At 37.6% G+C, this 22,870-nt stretch overlaps 1 long non-coding RNA gene across 3 annotated transcripts in view; it reads left to right on the top strand.

Moving 5' to 3' along the window:
• LOC140525224 (uncharacterized) overlaps positions 1-22,648 on the top strand; it is a 33,338-nt gene extending 10,690 nt beyond the window's left edge. For all 3 annotated transcript variants that reach the window (XR_011973970.1, XR_011973971.1, XR_011973972.1), the window contains exons 2-4: positions 1,281-1,436; positions 7,856-7,974; positions 22,205-22,648. This is a non-coding gene — a long non-coding RNA (uncharacterized lncRNA). The remainder of the gene's footprint in view (positions 1-1,280; positions 1,437-7,855; positions 7,975-22,204) is intronic.
• The last annotated feature ends 222 nt before the right edge of the window (positions 22,649-22,870 follow it).

Genomic DNA, 22,870 nt, shown 5'->3' with positions numbered 1-22,870 from the left:
ATCTCACAAAGGTGTTGTGAGAATCAAATGAGGTCATGCGTGTATAGCACTTTCAATCTTAAAGCACCATGTGTCATTTAGTAGTAAAAAGATGAGATCTTCAGAGAGAGTTCACCAAAATATATTCAGAGCATGTTTGCATGACTACACATGTATAACCTATATCGAACCATTTGCCTTCTCAGTGACGGGGGGTGGGGAAGGAGGGAGAGAATTTGGAACTTGAAGTTTTTAAAACAAATGTGGAAAGTTGTTTTTACATGTAACTACTAAATACTAAAAAATACTAAATAAATTTCAAAAAATTATTCAGAACATGGAACTTCTTTTTGAGAAGTATGCTTCTACAGGATGTCCTTTCCTGTCACCCCAAGTGCTTGGTTTTTTTTTTCCTCTAAGTCTACCTTCCATTAATTATTTTGTATGTACTGACTTCTGCATGTCTTATATTCCCCATTAAAATGTAAGTTCCTGTAGGGTAGGGATTGTTTTAATTTGCCTGTTTATTTGTTTTAACTGTTTCTTAGTATTACCAACATTTCACATTTATGCATACAGAAAACACTTAATTTCCTTCATTCATTCATCTTCCAGCTTTGATTTTCCATCTTCTGTATCTCTTTGTTTAATACATGTTTATGGTTCACTGATCAGATTGTCAAACACTTATTTTTGTGAATGGGCCAGTAGAGGAACTCCCCTCCCCCCCTAAAAAAAAGGTTACCTTTAAAAACACTGGTCTCAAAGGAGAAAAAAAAAATTCTAGGGAAGAGAAACATAGTAAGACAACCTATGACTGGTCTTGAAACCATTTTCTTACCATCTTTGCTTATTAAACCTGGTCCCTCCATCTTTTGTTCTTATCATACCAATACCAGGGTGTGGCTCTAGATGGGCCAAAACGATGGCTCAGATATCTTAAGGGGATTTCCTGGTTATTGTTTTTGTCAAGGCAATGGATCAAAACCGTGCAGGTTTTCTTTCACTGAAAAACAATTTTCCAAGAATCAATAAAGCTTACGTCAGATAGGACATTTGTGGGTCCTCAAATAAAGGAAATGTTAAGAGATGAACATTTTGGAAACTCCTTGGATGAAGTCGGTGGAGTTGCATGGGAATCATTCTTAAAAGTGATCAGAATCTTTTGGGGGAAACTTTGAAGCAGAATGTTACCAAGAAACTGCCAATGGCCCTCTCAAAGCTTATGAACAATGAGATGGAAGCTATCACTTGAGAATCATTTCTGGAATTCACATTTGGATTTTTTCCTGGAAACCTAGGTGTGATCAGTGATGAGCAAGGGAAACACTGCCATCCTAAACCGAGAGGGAAAAGCTCTGCCAGGGTGAGGGAAATCTAAGCAAACCTGCTATTGAATGCTGAGGAAGGATGCCACATGAGCAAAATACAACAGGAGATCATCAGCTAAATTTTAGGTAAGCTGAATAAGAGCAATTTTGGTTAGTAAAATGTGATTTTTTGAAATATGAAACTGAGTTTTGTGAAAATGATGGGGGATAAGACAAAATTAGAAGTCCCAATTTTACTTTAGTAAAATACTTTAGTGCTTTAAGGTTTTAAAATTATTATAGTGGTGTATTTTGATTTTGCATCACTTTCATTTCCGTACACATCCTTCTCCCTCTATTACCAATCAATCAGTAAACATTTAGTAAGGACCTACTATGTGGCTGGGTACTGTACTAAATACTGGTGTCAAGCACTACCCATTGAAACATCCCTTATATCAATGAACAAAAAGAAAAAAGGACCAAAACCAAAAAGCAAACCAGCAAAACTAACCATATCTGAGAGTGTATGCAATGTTCCATACTATCCCAAGTAGGGTGGGAGGTACATTTTCTTAATTTGGAAGCTGTATTCACATATTTTTATTGGTGTGACAGGGGGAAAAAAAGAACACCTTTTGGGAGGGTTGTTCAGCATATTCTGCCTTGAAATGTAAACATTTGTGTACCTATCTTTTAAAAAAAATTGATAAATTTGGTTTTAGTACACCATATGAAATACCCACCCCCAACTCCACACATAGACTCCCAATTAAACCTTCCATCATGGACAACCTCTGGCAACAGTTAAGTCAAATGACATTTGAGTAATTTCAGCTGAGAGTGCATGCAGGATCCTAAATACATTTTCATACTATAAGCATAGATTGGGGTCAGGATACACTTTCTAAGTCAGAGCCACTTTTGTCCAAAGCTTTTGATCAGACTTTTATTGTTATTTAAAGTTCTCTCCATTTATATAATTTTAGTAATTGTCTGTACTTTTTAGGATCTGTTCTTTTTCCCTCTGTATGACTTCATACAGGTGTGTCCATAATTCTTTGGAAAAAATATTTTTCCCCAAATAAAAAATGAATAAGATGAAGACACAATAGAGAAGACATAAAAAAGGATGATCACAAGCTACCATGCCAACAAAAATGATCATTTAAAAAGGGTGACAGATTTTTCCAAAAGTAAATTAAAAATAGATTTTTGTAATTGATGTCATTTTCCAATAAACAACCTCCTCTCAAATATCTTCCCATTTAAAAAAAAAAAAACGAGTAGAATCAACTAAATAAGCAAGACTTAGAGGGAAAGTATTTTTATCACACTATCCTGGTGCTTAGCCCAATGCCTTGCCCATAGTAATCTCTGATAAATATTTGATGAACTGAATTCCTTTATTTCAGTGAAATCTGTGGTTTGGATCTGTATCAATCCTATGTGTGTCTTGCTATGTTACTGCTTAGATATTTAATTTGTTTTATGTTTAAGTTGTTTTTTTCTCTTTCTTTCTGTTTTTTGTTAATAATAGGGAGAATTCTAATAATTTCTGTGGATTTATTTTGTATCCTGTATTTTATCATTTGTATCCATACTAATTATCTCAATTTTTATGGTTGATTCTCTAGGGTTTTCTAAGTAAATTAACATTTTGTTGGTAAAGTGAGATAATTTTGCCCCTTTTTTGGGACAATACTTAATTTGCATGATCTCTTTTTCTCAATTTAATGTGTTAGCTTCACTTGTACTACGCACTTCTAGTATTATGTCAATTAGGAATTAGGCATAAAACAGTGTACACATTGCTTCACTGATCTATTAGGAAAACTTGCAATATTTCTCCATTCCAAATAATGCAATGTCTTGACTTTAAAGAAATGTTTTTAATAATATGCTATGATGGGGTTTTAAATGCATGTTTGTAATCATGTATTAAGAAAGAGTCCTTTCCTATGGTTTTTAATTTAGTATTATTAAAAAATATATTAACTGTCCCAGCCTTGGGTGGGAGTGGGGTTATAAGCATAAATGAGCACGGTATTTTATTGGAGGCTTTTTCTGTATCTGTTGATGTAGTCAAGTGGTTTTAGTCAATTTATTGTTATAAAATCATAGATTCAGAGCTAAAGGATCCTCAGAAGTCATCATATATAACCCTCTCATTTTATAAATGAAGAGCCTAAGGTATAGAGAGGTTGTTAAGTGATTTGTCCAGGGGCACACAACTAGTGTCAGAAATTGAAGTGAGCTCTTGCTGACAAAAAAGTCTAGTGCCTTTATCTACTTCATCAAGATGCTTCTTCCATACTATTTTGCTTTATTGTACTAATTATTTTCCCAACATTGAATGATCCCTGCATGTGTGGAAAAAAAAACTGGTGAAAAGATTACAATAATTTTTGATACATTGTAATCTTTTCACCAGCATTTCATATATTATTTTGGCATTAATGCGCATTATTGATTTTCGTCTTAGCTTTGTCCTTCTTAGGTTTGAGAATCAGTTTTTCTTACAGATAGTTCTTGGTTCTTTTACTATTTTTGGAAAGTTTACATTTTTAAAAAAAAGATTATTCATTCTTCAAATGTTTGATAGAAGTGACTTATAAATCAAATCAGACCTGTAACTTCCTCCTCACCCCTTTTCCCCCTGCCCAGAGGTTTGTTTATGCTTTCTTCATTTGTTTTCTTCTGAGTTTGGATAATTTGGCTTATCTATTTTTGGTTTTGTATCAGTTTTTGGACATTCATCCATTTCATTCACAATTTTAGTTTTCAATAGTTTCTAATGATTTTCTTTATTTCCTCCACATTTTTATGAATAGCTTCAATTTTTGATTTTGTTAACTAGATTATGCTTTCTCTTCTTAAAAGAATCAATCTTCATAATAGCTTGTCAACTTTGTTAGTTTTTTAAAAGAGAAAAACAGTTGTTTTTTATTCATTTTCAAATTTTTAATTCTTGCCTTTTGTTTTCAAAATTTCAGTTGTAATTGTTATGGAATACTTAGTTTGTTGCTTATCTTACATACTGTTTAATATTAATCTCATGCTCTTTCTTAGTTTTCTCCTTCCTAGGTCTGAGAATCAGGACCACATTTTTCTCAGAAGATTTTTTACTGTCTAATGTAAAGAGTTGTTTATAATGCATATATTATATACATACAAAATTACATATTCAACTTATCAGTCCTCTTTTGTTTTTGTTTGGTTAATGTAAACATTTAGGGTTATAGTTTTTCCTCTAAAGACTACTTTCCATACATTTTAGCATGCTTTCTTATTATTCTCTCTCTTTAATTTTTAAAAATTTTTAAATGATTTATTTGGGCTTTGACCCTTTTTAGTTTTTTTTTTTTAGGTTTTTATTTAGATTTATTATTTAAAATTTTGTCTCTCTCTTTTTCCATATTTGACATTGAATATACTTTTCATTGCGTTCTATTTGAAGTGGCCAGTAAATGAGATGTTCCGTATGTATGTCTTTCTTCATTTGTCTATAAGTTTTTAGGCCATGTATGTGATCAAAACCCCATTCTATGACCCTCAAATGGGGGCATATTCTCTACAATTTTCACTCAGAATTCTTCATAGATCTGTCATATCCAGTTTTTCCAACATTCTATGTGTCTCTAATTTTCTTCTTACCTATCTTTTTGTTGGATTTATCAAGTCCTAATTGAGAAAAGCCTCAGATTGTAGGAAAGAAAAACATAGTGTCTACCTTGATTCAGATATTCGAGAAAATAATTTGGAATTACGAAAGAAAATTGCTAAGTTTAAAATTTTAAAAAGAAAATTACTAAATTGTTCATGCCCTTTGACTCAGAGATCTTACTACTGAGCCTAACCCTCCCTGAGGAGGTTATGGACAGCGATAAAAAACTAACAGACAAACATATGTTCACCAGTATTCATAGTAGCATTATTGGTGACAAAAGCTGGAAACAAAATGTGTACCTAGTGATTGGAGAATAGACAAAAAAGTAGTGGTATGTAAAGAAATAACACATATGATAAAGAATTAAGGGTATGACCAATTCAGAGAACTGACTCATAGGAAGTGATACAGTAAAGAAAGTAAGGATGAAAGAATACATATACAATCACTGGAAAAAGCAAAGAAAATCAAACATGGGGAGGCTGCAGAACTCTAGTCCAGTGCAGTTATATGCTAATTCTACCAAAGTGAAAAGTTGAGTCTTAAATCCCTAATCTAACTGGTTTTCTTCAGAAATTTTTTTGGAGGGGTGGAGGAACTTTTTTTTCCAAGAAAAAACTCTAAAAGAGTTTTGTTAAGGTATCTGTTGGGAAGTATCTGTTATGTCAAAGCAAAATATATTTGTTAATTTTTAAAAAATAAATTGGATATCCACAACTTAGAAAATTAATTATATTTAGTGTCTTACTATGTGGATATTTTCACTTCATTTAGCTTTTCCTTTAAGCACATGGGGATGATACACGTATTTAATATTGCTATCATTTTGTTATAGGTTGTACCTTTAATTATAATATAGTTTCTTACTTATCTTTCTTAATACTAAGTTTCCTCTCATTCTATTCAGAAATCATATTTGCAATTCCTGCTTTTTTGGATTGAACTGAAGTACAAACCATATTATTTCAGTCTTTCACTTTGATTGTCTGTGAATCTCTATCTCTAGTTCTTTTTTTTTTGGCATTCCACTCCATTAGTAAGCACCTAATAAATGCAAAACACTGTGCTAAGAATTAAGCCTGATATAGTAGAAAGGATTCACAGGACCTGATTTCAAATACTGGCTCAGCTACTTCTAAATTTTGTGACGTGTGACAAAGCAGTTAGCCTCTCTAGCCTTCAGTCTCCTCATCTGTAAGATTGGAAGATTGAATTAAGTAATCCTAAAATCTGTTCCAGCTCTAGATTTCATGATGCTACTGTACATATGGCATTACATTGGATGACTGTTTTCTAGGAAACAAATTCAGTCAGTCAGTAGACATTTATTAAGTGTCTGCTATACATCAGGTGTTATGCTAAGGGCTGGGAATTCAAGGAAAGGCAAATGATAGTCCCTGCTCTCAAGGAGCTCACAGTCTAATGGGGAAACAAGATACAAACAACTAAATACAAACAAGATAGACTGAGGGGTGTTATTTCTTAATCAGTTCTATAATTTTATTCCTTTTATTGGTAAATTCAGCCCATTACTATTCAAGTTTATGACTGTTCAGTTTGGTTTTTTTCCTCCATTTGATCCCACTATGTGAATTTTTTGACCCAATTCAAACCTGTGATTTCATCCATCCTTTTCAATCATCCTTCCAGGTAAGAAGATTCTATCCACAAATGCAGATCAGTATCTTTTCTGTACCTTATAGTCTTAGAGAGTTGTCTGGGAGAACAAGAGGTTAAACGATTTGCCCAGGGTAATATGGGCTGCATTAGAGGCAGGATTTGGACCCAGGTTGTTATACTTCTGAGGCTGGTCCTCTATCTACTCTACTTCTTTTTCTATCATTTTATTAGGTTATTTTTCCCCTTCATCAGTATAAGATACTATACTGTGTTTTTTTTAAACAGCCCAGTCTCACTTTCTGTACTTCTAGCTAGCAACTCCTGCCACCTACCCACACCAATCACAGATAAAACTTACCTTACTTTGTAACAATCCTAGCTTAATCATACCTCAATATCCCTGTCTTAACCACACCAAGATTCTACTTTTATTAACAGAACTTTAAAAATATTTTTGTTGTTATTTTCACCTTTCCCTGTATATCTAGATAAAAGTGTTTTAGGAATGATAATCTCTCCTTTAATTCACTTTCAGGCATGTTGTCTAATTTAAAGAAATTCTATTCTTCTACTCCCCACCACCCCACTCCATCCCTTCTTTTCAGTCCTCCATATGATCTGGTCCTTTTTCCCCTCTTTCCAAGGAATTCTTACTTCAAGTCCCTAGCCTCTGTCTTTTCAATGACTTTTGGACCAATTATGTCTTAAAAGCTAGAATAGATATAATAATTTTCTTTCAGCATTTGAATTTTGAGTTATCCTTTTCTCTTTCCTTGCTTTCCCCAGGAACTAGCACAGTGACTGATATATATTGGTGCTTAATCAATACTTGAGTGACTGATTGATTGATGTCCATTGTCTCTGATCAAAGTGCAGTTGTTGTTATACAGCCTTCTTCTTGCCTTCTGAAAATTGCTCTTCCCTTTTTTTTACCCTGTTGTTGTCATTGACTATATTGGGATCTCTTTTTGTTTTCATACAAGGTTTTCCTAACAGGGAAAACCACTCTGTTTCCCCTTTTTGGGTTGTTCTTTTATTTGCCATGTTAGTTATTGTTTTCAGGTGAGGCAGAGAGCCGGGTTTAGCCACCATCATTCACTTTGCCATTTTATTGGAAATCAATGCATACATGCCTTATTACCCTTCCTGGACAATAAGCTCCTTTTGGAACTTTTGTAGAAAATATAGAACAGTGTCTTGCATATAGTAGGATGTCAATAATTATTTGCCGAATGAATGAATATTTCAAGTAACCCTTTGTTTCCTTTACTGATAGTAACGCCAGAAACATTTCTGCCTAAGAAAAAGAAACACAAGAAGAGCATGTCAACGAGTCAAATCAAGTGAACAAGTGCTTAGTATGTGGCAGGCACCATAAGTACTGGGAAATGAAAGGTAAAAGACAGTCCCTACTCTCAAGGAGCTCTTAGTCTAATGGGGGAGATAGCACAAAAAACAACTCTGTACAAACAAGATATGTAGAGGATAAACTGGAGATATTTTCAGAGGTAATGCACTAGAATTAAAGGGGATCATGGAAAAGCTTTTTTAATGTTAATAGTATTTCATTTTTTCCAATTACATGTAAAAATAGTTTTCAATGTTCATTTTTAATAAGATTTTGAGTTTCAATTTTTTCTCCTTCCCTCCTTCCCTTCCCCTCTCCCCAAGGTAACAAGCAGTCTGATATAGGTTATACATGTGCAATCATGTTAAACATATTTCCACATTAGTCATGTTGTGAAAGAAAAGAACAAAGAAAAAAACCCCAAAAAGAAAGTAAAAATAGTCTACTTCAGTCTGCATTCAGCCTCTATAGTTCTTTCTCTGGATGTGGATCACATTTTCTGTCATGAGTCCCTTGGATCATTGTATTACTGAGAAGATCTAAGTCATTCATAGTTGATCATTGAACAATGTTGTGGTTACTGTGTACAATGGTCTAGTGAGTCAGTTCCCTTCATTGAGCATCAGTTCATGTAAGTCCAGGTTTTTCTGAAATCCACTTCCTCATCATTTCTTACAGCACAATAGTACAAGGAAAGATTTCTTGGAGAAGGTGGGATTTTAGCTGGGACTGGAGGGAAATCAGGGAATACAAGTAACAAAGGAGAAAGAGAAATTCTAGGCACAGGAAAGATTTGGTGAAAAAAGAATAGTTTGGAGATCAAGTGTCACATTGGAAGAGCATTGAGGAGGCTAGTGTCACTGGATCATAGAGTATAAGAAAAGGAGGAGGGGAGTAAGAATATTAAGTTTGGAAAGGTAGGAAGGGGCCAGGTCATAAAGGAATTTAAAAGTCAGAGGTAATAGAGAGCCACTGGAGTTTCTTGAATATAACTATGCTTCAGAAAGATCCCTTTGTTGGCTGGAAATTGGATAGACTGGAGCAAGGAGGGAGTTAAGGCAGAGACCAACCAAAGGGCTATTGCAACAGTCTGAGCAAGAGATAATGAAGGATTATACCAAGGTGGCGGAAGTGTCAGAGGAGAGAAAGAGATTGGTTAGAGTGAAGGGTGTGATGGGGTCTGGTAGGTTGAGACAGCATGTTGGGTTAGAATTAGGGGGCCCACCCAGATTCCCTAACTCTCATTCTGCCACAGTCTCTGTCTAACCTATCAGACTCACTCCAACTTGTTATCTAACCCCATCAGAACCAAGTCGTATTTGTCTTTGTAGAAAACACAGCATGGTGTCCCACACACAGTGGGATCTCAATATATGTTTATTAAATTAGTGATTGTGAGTGAATGAATTATTTGAATTGAACATTTCTCTCCCATCCAATAATGATAACAAGAATACATTTCCTTAGGAGATACTGTACATCCCAGTAACAAGTAGCCATCATCAGGACCCAGAATTTTTAAGGTTGTGCTACCATGTGTGTGTGTGTGTATGTATGTGTGTGTACATCTAAAGAAATGGATTCATCACATGAGTCTTACATCACTGGAATTTCAGACCAGTCAACTTTTCCTGGGACTACTGATAGATCCAGCATAAGAAAAAAACTGACTGGTGCATGATAGCTGGGAAAGGGTGAGGGAGATCTTGGAGAAAGCCCAGAGTCCTGCAGAGAACTGGCAACTCTCATTCTCATTGTTTCCTAGAAGTGGAAGAGAAGGTGTGGGAAAAGACATTCAATTCAATTTGCTGAGCACAGTTGGGCTGTGAAACATTAAATGCTGTATCTGGAACCCAATAGCTTTTCTTATAGGGTCATAAATTTAGAGCTAGAAGAAATTTTAGAGACCACCATCTCATCCCCTCATTTTACAGATGAGGAAACTGAGGCCCAGAAAAGCTCAATGACTTTCCGAAGGTCACACAGATGACAGAGGCAAGGTTGGAAGCTAGCTCCTCCAAATCCAATACTCTTTCCACTGCGCCTTCAGTCCTATTGCTTCAGGAAACATTTTTTCTTAATCCATTTTAATTCAGTCAGTATTTATGAGGTACCTACTATGTGCCAGATCCTGTGCTAGGATACAAAGACAAAAATGATACGTAAAATCCCTTATAGATTCAGTAGATGCAGAATATGTACAGGATAGCTACAAGGTAATAACAGGAAAAGGGATGGGGCATTAACATTTGGAGAAATCAGAAAAAGACTTTTGTAAGAGGGCACATTTGAGATGAACCTTGAAAGGGAATTAGGGGTTTCAAGAAGTGGAGATGAGGAGAGAGAGCATTCCAGACAGGAGGAACAGCCCAGGCAAAGGCATGGTGGCTGGGGTTAGAATGTTAAATTCTGAGTCCAGCTGGTTGGACTGGTAGGTTTCTTGAAGGAGAATAATGTAAAATCACCCTAGAAAGACAGGTTGGTATCAAATGGTAATGGGCTTGAAATGTCAAAGAAAAGGAGTTTGTACTTGATCCTAGCAGCAAATGGGAGCCACAGATCGGGCATGGAGAATGGTTGGAGATGATGAAAGGTGTCTGATCTAGAATTGTTGTGCTGAGAGTGAAGAGATGGTCTTGAGATAGAAACAGGACTTGGCAATTGAGTGACTGGGATTTGTGTGTGAAGCGTGGAGAAGACCATGAAGGCAGGGCTTCTTACAATCTTCAGGTATCATGGACCCCTTGAGCAGCAGGCTGGAGAAGCTTTTGATACCCTTCTCAGAATCAGGTTTTTAAATTCATAAAAAATACATAGGATCGATTACAAAGGAAACTATATTGAAATACAGTTATCAAAATATTTTTTAAAAGTTCCTGGACCCCAAATTAAGAACCTGTATATAAAATAATATTAATACTGTACATTGCAATTTAAGTCCATCTGCCAGAAAGAATTTAATTTAATTTAATATTAAATCTAACAGCCAAGCATTCCTATCTTAGAGAGAAAGGAGAAGAGAGAAAGGAGAAGAGAGAAAGGGAGAAGAGGAAAGGGAAAGTGAGGAGAAGACAATGATGAGGAAAGGGGAGAGGGAAAGGGAGGGGAAGAGGGAAGGGGTGAGATGTCCAAACTGGCATCATTCTCCATGCCCTCTGATATGACTATATGCCTCAAGACAATCTTTAATAATATTTATAGGAATATTGAACAGGAAAAGATATGTTAAAATATAGTCTGGGTTAATATTCAAGAATATTTGAATAACCAAGTCACGATCCCATTCTTTGGACCATTCCTCCCTCCCATCCCCCCTAAACAAAGGCACTCCTTCCTCCCAACACATTTTAATCCTTTCTCAGTGGCAGAGTGATGGGTCCTGCTACTAAACCCTTCAAGCGGGTGGGGAGATGGTGCTGTGAACAAAACCAGAGTTAAGTTTCAGTATAACCCGTAATTCGTTACCTTAAGAAAAGTCTTTTTGGACGCACTTGAACTGATGCAAAGTGAAGTGAGAAGAACCAGGAGAACATTATACACATTATTAGCAATATTGATTGTAATGTGAATGACTGGGCTATTCTCAGCAATGTCCAATGACAATGTCCAATGTCCAAGACAATCCTAAAGAATGAAAAATATTATCCACCTCCAGAGAAAGAACTGATGTTGTCCAAATACAGACTGAAGGGTATGGTTTTTCCCTTTCTTTCCTTCTTCCTTCCTTCTTTCCTTTTTTCTTTCTTTTTTTGGTGAGTCTTCTTTTACAAAATGACTAATATGAAAATGTTTCACATGATTGCACATGCATAACCTGTATCAGATTGCTTACCATCTCAGGGAGGGGATGAAGGAAGGGATAGAATTTGTAACTCAAAACTTAAAAAAAACAACGTAAGTTAAAAATTGTTTTTGCATATAATTAGTGAAGATAAATTATTCTTTTTTTTAAAACGTCTTTTTGTCCTAGACCCAGCCTTTCAAGGGACTTTTCCAAGTACTTTGGAGAAGGCTTTTTGAAACAGAGAAATAGTATTTCTTCATATTAGAACTAGGCTGCTAGGTGATTCACTGGATAGACTTTTCTGAATTCAAATCTAGCCTTGGATACTTACTAGCTGTATGACCCTGGGCAAGTCACTTAACCCTCTTTACCTCAGTTCCTCATCTGTCAAATGAACTGGAGAAGGAAATGGCAAACCACTCTGGTATCTTTGCCAAGAAAACCCCAAATGGAGTCAGCAAGGGTCAGACATGAATGAACTACAGTATTAGAATTGGTAGCTAGGTAGCACAGTGGATAGAGTGTCAAGCCTGAAGTCAGGAAGATTCATCTTCCTCAGTTCAAATCTGGCCTCAGACACGTAGCCATATGACACTGGGCAAGTCACTTAACCCTGTTTGCCTCAGTTTCTTGAAGCTGGAGAAGGAAATGGTAAACCACTCCAGTATCTTTGCCAAGAAAACAATAATATTAGAGTAGCTTAAAATTTCTAGAGAAACTAAAAACATTTAAATGTTCCACATCTGCTTTAGGGGGAAAGATGGGAAGTCATGTTCAAACTTGTTAAATTTGAGGCACCAACAGGATCTGTAGTGAGAGCACTCCAGAGAGAGCTTTGGGACTGGAGGTCGGAAGGGAAACATCCTGATGTTTGGGCATATAGATTTGTCTTTTTTGATGTTTGCCATATCTGACAGCTGATAGTCTCTGTAGGTGATACACTAAGTTTGTCCTGCTCAAGTGTAGGATGCTCACAGAAAAATACCAAATTTTCATTGTGGTCAACATCCTTCCCCTCTCTCCCCACCATTATCATATTAGATGTAAATAATAAATTATGAAAGTTTCATCTTTTCTTTTTGGAGACCAGATCTCATTTCATCTCTATCTTGTATAAGTTGAAAGTTCAGGTGCCTAATCCCAGTGTGGATTGCCATGGACCTGGTGAATTTGCCCCTCCTTAGGCAGCTAGTGGACCTCACTCTCCAAGGAACCACCATATTGGTGCCAGACTTAGCTTAGGCACCAATTGGTTTTCACCCTTCTGTAGCTCAGAACTCCTGAGCTCAAACAATCCACCACCCTCAGTTTCCCCAGTACGAGGAGATAACAGGTGTGTGCCACCATCTCAGGTGGAAGTGATGCCATTAGCACTTCTAAAGTTAAGTCACTTCCTGTGTAGGCCTCAGTTTCTTCCCCATAAAATGAGATGGACTGGATGGCCTCTAGAAGTTCTACATGAGGTCCTTCCAACTATAATCCTGTGAACCTCCTTGAACCTCCATTTTTTTAAATCTGTAAAATGATGGGGTTGGAGTAAACGGCCTTTTGGATCCCTCCCAGTGCTAGGTCTGTCACCCCAGGATTCTGCTCTCATAATCTCACTAGGAGCAGGAAAGGCAGATACTAAACAAACTCTCAGAGTCTTGCTATAAGCAAGAATGAACTAAATGTATCCAGCCTTTGAGCTCAGGCTCGACCTCCTGGGCATGTGGCCCAGGGAGTTCAAAGATGGAAGCAAAGGTCCAATAAACACCAGAACCCTCAAGCAACCCTTTCTGTGGTGCCAAAGAGCTGGGAACAAAGTGGGTGCTCCCATCAGTTGGGGAATGCCAGGAAAATGATGGGCTGTGAACGTATTGGAATAGTTCTGTGCAGTCCTAAATGGCAACTATGAAACCTTAAGAGAAACACAGCAAGTTTTGGAGGAGCCAATCCAGAGGAAATGAGCAGACCCAAAGGAACAACATATGCGATTGCTACAATGTAACAAAAAGATCACAAAAAGTGACACAGGCTTGGAGTCAGGGAAAACTCTTGAAATGAACCAGGAATGGAAAGTCAAACATAGCTCCTCCCCCATGTCAGAGAGGTAGGTGGAGGCCTCTTGGGGCAGAGTATGGCATACATTGTTAGATATGGTCACAGTAACATATTTTTGCTTAATTGTTTTTCTTTGTTGCAGGGAACAGTTCAGTCTGACATGACTGAGACAGAAAAATGAAAAAGGAATTAATGTAGCAAATTTTTAAAAACTGGACAATTATTAGAATTTCCTGTAGGATAAATTGTACAAAGTTTAAGGTTTTATAAGAAAGTATCCCCCCACCCACCCTTGAAATCCAGCTAAGGTTAATGGCCAGGTAACAGGAGAAGCCTATTTCTCCCATGCCTCCAGTTCGCTAGGAATATGATTTCTGGTACAATATTTTGTTTATCAATTACTTCTTCAGTTCCTCAATGGATTCAGGATCTCAACAATGCGGGTAGTCCTTCCAATAGGACAGATTGCAACCCTGGCATACCTCTTCATTCAGTATCATCCTTATCTATAGAGAACCCTCCCTTACATACTGGTTTCATTCCTCCAGGGCATTTATCATTCCCTAGACCAGGCTTTCCCTTTGTCTCACCTTGTGGTCCCTACAAGACTGGCCTGCTGCCCTTTATGATCCTGTATTTCTTGGATGAGGTCTTTGATACCAGTAGTTAGCACCATGCCACAGCCTCCTCATGCTCATTGGGAGCTCCCTCTGTGAGCTTCTCCACTGCCTCTGAGGCCAGCTGCTATGCTGGCTCTTCCTGGGATAGGGGCCCATATTCATTTGGCAAGTCCTTCAGAGCATTATTAAGAGTTCCTTTTTGTGTATAATGCCATGCTAATATCATCCCATTCCCTGTTGAGGGATGCTTAACTTGGGGTTCTGTTTTTAAAACATTTTAAGAATGTCTTTCAATAGAGTTCTTTTCCTTTGTAATGTTTTGTACTTTATTGCATGCCTTTGCAAAGGGTCCATAAGTTTCATCTGACTGCTGTCAAGGGCTCCAGGGTACATTTGTGGGTATTAAGAACCCCTGCTCTAAATGGAATCCAGCCCTGTTCTTCTATGACTCCATTCTAGACTCAGGTCATTGACTATATTTAGTAGGGTTGCTTCATGATATGGTTGGTGTCCTTTGTTCTCAAAGAGGGCCAAAGTGACATCACTGTGTCAGGGCTAGGGTACAGTGTGTCCAACTGTGACCGATCAGACCAATATAAGCTCAGAAGAGTCTACTACAGGTCAGGCATGAATAGTCCATGAGAATACTGGGAAAGGAGATTGTCTCTAAATTGGTGCATCTCACATTTCTTTGGAACTACTGCAATTCTGCTTTGCTCAGACAGTGCAGCACCTTCTCTGATGTGGACATGCCATGCTAAGCATTCCTGTGCCAGCATCTCCCATGTCTCACAATTGATACTGGAGTTCTTTAGGGAGACTTGAGAATGTCCTGGTACTACTTCTTCTGACCTCCACTTGCCCTGTGTGGGTTCTCCATAAAATAGTCTTTTAGGTAAATGTATGGTGGGCATTCGAACAATGTGTCTTCTCCACAGTAGAGTTGAATGCCTGGCAGTTCAGCTTGAAAGAGGACCTCAGTGTTCAGTGCCTTACCCTGCTAGGTGATCTTCAGAATCTTCCTAAGACAATTCAAATGGAAGTGATCCCATTTCCTGGCATGGTGCTGGTAGACTGTCCAGGTTTCATAGGCGTACAACAATGAGGTTAGCACAATTGCTCTGTAGACCTTCAGTTTGGTAGGCAGTCTAATACCTCTTCTCTCCCAGCTTGAATCAGAAAGAGCCTTGGATTTCAGGTCAGGAAAGAACTCCCACCTTGAACACTTACTAGCTGTGTGAGCATGAACAAATCACTAAGCCTCTTTCTGAGTCTGAAGAAAATATGATCCTTGTGAGATCCATCCTATGAGGGCCATGGAAACCCTAAGGGGCTATATAAATGTCAGCATTTATTATTAGCTCAGTGCGTACCTTCATTTTCCAATTGTTGTTTTCCCAAAGAAGGCTTCTTTTTCAAACTTTTTAAATGAATAGCCTTTGTTTTTACACGACCTTAATTTCCAAATATATTTCTACTCTTTTTAAAAAAAGAGCAAGAAAAAAATGAGAATGAAAATGAAAAAAAAAAAGAAAGGGGAAAGATAGCAGTTCAATAAAACTAGGCAACATTCGAAAAAGACTGACAGCGTATGTAGCATTCTAAACCACTAGCCCTCCACCTAGGCAAAGAAAGGAATGGCCATGTATTTTCTCAACTCTCCTCTAAAGAAAACCTTGGCCATTGTAAATACACAGCAGTGTCTTATTTTGTTTTTCCCCCCCATTTACATGATTGTGGCCATTGTATATGTTATTCTCCCGGTTCTACCTACTTCACCCAACATCAGTTCAGACATTTTTTCCGAGACTTCTTTGAGTTCTTCAGAGCTAGTTTCTTATGGTACAGTTATGTCCTGTTATATTCTCATATACACGAATGTCTCCTGTGTGTCCGTAGATGTCCAACTGCTCTTCGAAGTTGCCATCAAGATTCGTTGTTTTTGATCTTTTAAATGTTTTAATATCCTTTGTGTTGATATCACTTTCATTTTCTGATATATCCTTCCCTCCCACCTTTGCCGGTAAGGAATAAAAAAGAGCAAGATCTGTTCAACAAGACCTTCAGTGCCTCAACTTCCAGAGTGTACTGTTTTTAGCTGGTGATTGATCATCAGTATTTTAAGAAATACTTTGGAGGTTAATTTGAGGTTTTTCCTTAAAGTCTACCTCTCCCCCTTTTAAAAGTTCGATTAGCTTTGTTCTTAAATGTGATCTCCTGTTTGTCTTACAGTCAAAAACAAAATTCCAAAACACATCTCTTTAAGTTATCAAGCTGCTAAAATGGGTCCTTTGTTTTTGTCTTCCCAGTGCCTTGTACAGGGCCTGGCATACAGTAGGTGCTTAATAAATTCTTGATGATTGAAGATCCAAAATGCTCTGTAACTTACAATCTAGGAGTTTTTAAACTGAGCTCAGGTACTTTTTTTCTAATGTAACTATTTCAACATGATTGACTTCCTTTGTAATCCTGTGTATGGTATTTTATGTGTTTAAAGACCTAAGTCTAAGAAGTGGTCCTTAGACTTCACCAGACTGCTGCTGCAGGGTCCAGGACACAGAAACAAGGTTAAGAATCCCTGTCTGGGGACTTCGGGGTTAAGTGATTTGCCTAGTCACACAACCAGTATGTGTCAGAGGAAGGACTTGAAGCTAGGACTTTCTGACTCTGAGGTCAGCTCCCTATCTACAATGCTACCTTGTTTCTGTGCCTCAGCTGCCTGGGCTGTAAAATGGGACACTGATTGAATATAGCTAATAGTTAATATTTATACACCACCTACTATGTGCCAAGCATTGTGCTAAGTGCTTTGCTATTATTATCTCTTTGATCTTTACAAAAACGCTGGGAGGTAGGTGCTATTATGACCCCAAATTCTGATGATAGTGAGATACAAGCATTTACCTCTCCACTATAAAAGCTCTTATCGATGTTCTTCTTTTATATGAAAAGATTGTCCTCATTCTTCCTCTCCCTTTTCCCTTCTCCTGTTGCATCCCTCTTTCTTACTCCTTCACTTTTTGGGATATCATTCCAAAATAATTTATTTACACACATACTCTCTCTGTGTGTATAAACTCCTTCTAACTGCCCCCAAAATGATAAAGGGTGACATGTATCATCTTCCCATATAGGAAAGTAAACAGTTTAACTTTATTGAGACACTTATGATTATTCCTTCATGTTAACTTTTTATTATGATTCTCTTGAGTCTTATGTTTGAATGTCAAATTTTCTATTTCATTCTGATCTTTTCATCTGGAATGTTTGAAAGTCCTGTATTTCACTGAATATCCAATTTCCCCCCTCCCTGAAGGATTATACTCAGTTTAGCTAGGTATGTTATTTTGGTTGTAATACTAGCTCGTTTGCCTGCTGAAATCACATATTCTAAACCTTCTGCTCCTGTAATGTAGAGGCTGCATTAAATCTTGTGTGATGCTGACTGTGGTTCCACCGTATTTGAATGGTTTCTTTTGGGCAACTTAAAGTCTTTTCTCTTTTATCTGTGAACTCTGGAATTTGGCTATACTATTCCTGGGGGGTTTCATTTTGGGATCTCTTTCAGGAGGTGATCAGTGGTTTCTTTCCATTTCTATTTTACCCTCTAGATCTAAGGTATCAGAACACTTTTCCTTGATAATTTTTTGAAATATGATATCTAGGCTCTTTCTTTGATCAGGACTTTCAAGTGGTCCAAAAATTCTTAAATTATCTCTTTTCAATCTGTTTTTCAATGAGATTATTTCATATTTTTCAATTTTTAAAAATTATTTTGACTTTGTTTTATTGTTTCTTGATGTTACATGGAGTCATTAGCTTCCACTTGCCCAATTCTTCAGCGAGTTATTGTACCCCCTTTTCCATTTGACCTATTCTGATTTCAGGGCTGAAAGCTCCCAAAGCTGCTATTGCAGTAGCTGCTGTTGCTGCTGCCACATGTGTGGGCTCTAGTCAGACCTCCACTCAGTTTTATGGACTTCTCCTGCTGACCTCCTATGTTTTTTTAAGCTGGAAAAACTCTGTTTTGGGGGATCTGCTGCTCTGAAATTTGATTTGAGGTGTTATTTTAAAGTTGTTTGAAGGGGAACATTGGAAGAGGTTAGCTGAGTGGCTCACCATAATCCACCATCTTGACTCTGCTCTCCTCCTCATAAGCTCTTGAGGTTCAAAGGTCAATGTTTCTATGACTACCAGGCGCTATCCCTTGAGCTATGAAAAGAGAGGACCCTCATTTACCATTAATGGTATTCAGCCTCTTCTTTGACAACCACCATCTTGAGTAGCATTACTCTTTGAGTCATTATATTTCAAGGTAAAGTTTAAGAGTTTACTTCATTATTTCAAAAGCATCCATACTTTTCACCTCCTTTATTCAGATTGGATTGTAAATGCATTTCTTCTCAGTGTCTCCATTCCCAGCAATGCTTTTCTGAAAACACTCTGCATTATTCTTGCATGTTTTCTCTGGTATAATCTCTGGTCTTATCCCTTAGTGGTTTTTTCTTTTTCCCTAATCCATCTCTTTTCTTGAAAACTAACCACTTGTCAGTTTTGGTCTCCTTTTCTCTTTTCTGTTTCTTGTACAGATTTTTCACTACCTAGAAATCACTAACAAGAAATTCATGGGAGGCCTAGTACGTTTCTTCTACTGACTTCTTCACAAAGAAGAGAAAAGTATGTTCTTTTTTTTTGTTCCCTCCTTGAACCCAATCATATGACAGTACCCCTCAAACAATGCCCATCTCCTTCCCCTCTTTCCCTCTACTGTAATATATATTTTTACACATTAATTTTTATTTTTTTATGTTTATTTATTTTTAGCTTTCAACATTCATTTCCACAAAATTCTGAGTTCCAAATTTTCTCCCCGTCTCTCCCCTCTCCCCTCCCCAAAATGTTGTGCATTCTAATTACCCCTTCCCCCAATCTGCCCTCTCTTCTATCACACCCCTCCCTTGCCTTATTCCCATCTTCTCTCTTGTCATATAGGGCAAGATAAATTTCTGTACCCCATTACCTGTATTTCTTATTTCCCAGTTGTATGCAAAAACAATTCTCAACATTTGTTCCTAAAACTTTGAGTTCCAACTTCTCTCCCTCCCTCCCTCCCCACCCATCCCCACTGAGAAGGCAAGCAATACAGTATAGGCTATTTATGTGTAGTTTTGCAAGCAACTTCCATAATAGTCATGTTGTGTAAGACTAACTATATTTCCCTCCATCCTATCCTGCCCTCCATTTATTCTATTCTCTCTTTAGACTTTGTCTCTTCCCAAAAGTGTTTACTTCTAATTACTCCTTTCTCCCATTTGCCTTCCCTTCTATCATTCCCCACCCCACTTATCCCCTTCTCCCCTACTTTCCTGTAGTGTAAGATAGATTTTCATACCAACTTGAGTGTACATGTTATTCCCTCCTTAAGCCAAATGTGATGAGAGTAAGCTTCACTTTTTCCCTCTTGCCTCCCCCCTTTTCCCTTCCATTGAAAAAGTTTTTTCTTGCCTTCTATCTGAGAGATAATTTGCCCCATTCCATTTCTCCCTTTCTCCTCCTAACATATTCCTCTCTCACCCCTTAATTTTATTTTTTTAGATATCATCCCTTCCTATTCAACTCACCCTGTGCCCTCTGTATATGTGTGTGTGTGTGTGTGTGTGTGTGTGTGTATGTGTATATAATCTCTTTCCTGTTTACCTTTTCATGCTTCTCTTGATTCTTGTATTTGAAAGTCAAATTTTCTATTCAGTTCTGGTCTTTTCATCAAGAACACTTGAAAGTCTGCTATTTCATTGAATGACCATTTTTTCCCTTGAAGTATTATACTCAGTTTTGCTGGGTAGGTGATTCTTGGTTTTAATCTTAGTTCATTTGACTTCTAGAATATCATATTTGATCCCTTAATGTAGAAGCTACTAGATCTTGTGTTATTCTGATTGTATTTCCATAATACTCGAATTGTTTCATTCTGGCTGCTTGCAATATTTTCTCCTTGACCTGGAAACTCTGGAATTTGACTACAATACTCCTAGGAATTTCTCTTTTTGGATCTCTTTCAGGAGATGATGGGTGAATTCTTTCAATATTTATTTTACCCTCTGGTTCTGGAATATCAGGGCAGTTTTCCTTGATAATTTCATGAAAGATGATGTCTAGGCTCTTTTTTTGATCATGGCTTTCAGGCAGTCCCATAATTTTTAAATTGTCTCTCCTGGATCTATTTTCCAGGTCAGTTGTTTTTCCAATGAGATATTTCACAATATCTTCTTTTTTTCATTCTTTTGGTTTTGTTTTATAATTTCTTGGTTTCTCATAAAGTCATTAGCTTCCATCTGCTCCATTCTGATTTTTAAAGAACTGTTTTCTTCAGTGAGCTTTTGAACCTCCTTTCCCATTTGACTAATTCTGCTTTTTAAAGCATTCTTCTCCTCATTGGCTTTTTGGACTGCTTTTGCCAATTGAATTAGCCTATTTTTAAAGGCATCATTTTCTTCAGCATTTTTTTGGGTCTCCTTTAGCAAGCTGTTGACTCACTTTTCATGATTTTCTTCCATCACTCTCATTTCTCTTCCCAATTTTTCCTCCACCTCTCTTACTTGATTTTCAAAATCCTTTTTGAGCTCTTCCATGGCCTGAGACCATTGTGTATTTATTTTGGAGGTTTTGGAAGCCTTGACTTTTAGGTCTTCCTCTGATTGTATACATTGTTCTTCTTCATCTGAAAGGATGGAAGAAAATACTTGTTCATCAAGAAAGTAACCTTCTATAGTCTTATTTTTCCCCCTTTTTTGGGCATTTTCCCAGTCAGTTATTTGACTTCTGAGTCCTTTGTCAAGAGGAGGGTATATTCTGGAGACCTGTAAGTTCTCAGTTCCTCCAAGGTGGCATAATCAAGGAAGAGGAGTTTACTCCTCTCCTGACCTTCACTCTTGTCTGTGAGCAACCACAAGCACTCTGTTCTGTCCAGGATCTGCCAGTACAGTTTCCTCTCCAGAGCCTCCACCAGCTCCACCACCAGTGTTCCTGCTCACCCCTGGGCTGCCCCTCAGGGCTGAGATGCAGATCAGCGGCTCAATTCCCCCAGGGTCTTTAGGTCAAGGGCTCCTAAAATAGGTGCTGCCCCTGTAGTTGCTGCTACTGGCTGGGCCAGATCATGTTCCCTTCTCACCCAGGTGAGAGAGCTTTCTCACTGACCTTTGAAGCTGTCTTTGGTGTTTGTGGGTTGAGCAATCTGGGAACCACAGCTGCTGCTGGGGATTCTGTCCCCTGAGGCCAACTCCAGTCCTGTTCCTACCAGTGCTGTGCAGCCAAGGCTGGGCTGGGATCTGCCAGCTGCATTCCACTCCACGCCTGGTGTGGTAGACCTTTCCTATCAGCCTTTCAGGCTGCCTTGGAGTGGAAATCTCTTTCACTCTGTTGTTTTGTGGCTTCTGCTGCTCTAGGATTTGTTTAAAGTCATTTTTTCAGGTATTTTATGGGCTATGGGGGGAGCTTCTACAGGTCTATCTTTCTACTCTGCCATCTTGGCTCCACCCTGAGAAAAATATGTTCTACCCACATGGGCATCCCTAGAGATTTTTCAGCCTTCTTCTTTACCCATTGACTCTATTTCTACCAAACTATTTGTGGTGAGAGATTCACAATCAAGGTTTTTGAGTCCTTGTGGCACAAACATATTTCCACACCTTAGAAATTTCCAGTCCTTGATGTATATGAAAAAAAATCACTTTATACTTTATTTTGAACACTGTATTTTGTTCCTTGAGAGTTTTGCTGGGAAAAGCAATGTAACTATGACCAGTGCCTTTCTCCTTTTGCTTTTGTCCATAGGAGGGAAACCCGTATGGTCGATAGTGAGAGGGCAGCATGAAGGCCTTTGCAAGGACTAACAGGAAGCAGTCAGACTAAGTTTTCAAGTAGAATCATTGAAAACTTTAATAGAAGAAAATGTGGAGAAGTTTTGACACCCTGTGAAGCTGCTGAAAGTCTCAGAGCTACAAAAAAGGAGGTTCTAGCTTTTAATGACAAGATCTAAAATGAACCAAATCTACTCAACTCTGGAGAAAAGGAGGAGGCTCAACAGTAGCTAGCAATACTTAAAGGTTAGGATGAAAGGTACCTACTATACCTAAGTCTTTATATTTCTTTAAATCTTGCTCTAAAAAGTTAAGTGCATAATAAATTATCTCCTCCTTCCCCCATCCTACTCTAAATTCCATATTGCCATTTATGATGATTAGCGATTGCTTCAATAAAGAGGCATTTCTATAGAAATCGTGACTTAGCAGAAACGTGCTACTTAGATATGGATAGTAATATTTATAGGAAACTTAATTATTCAGTTCATGGGGCCCTAGCCCAGACTCCACTGGATATCACATAAGACCTCATCCCTATTGCAAGTATAATGTAAAGAAGAAAATGAACAACATATGTGTTCCTAGACCTAAATACGGAAAGCAAATCTCTAAATAAGCTATAAGGTTGAGAATCATG

The sequence above is a fragment of the Notamacropus eugenii genome, chromosome 2, assembly GCF_028372415.1.
Source record: "Notamacropus eugenii isolate mMacEug1 chromosome 2, mMacEug1.pri_v2, whole genome shotgun sequence".
Classification (NCBI taxonomy): domain Eukaryota; kingdom Metazoa; phylum Chordata; class Mammalia; order Diprotodontia; family Macropodidae; genus Notamacropus; species Notamacropus eugenii.
Note: the sequence above shows the minus strand (reverse complement) of the source record. Positions and strands in the feature narration are given on the sequence as shown.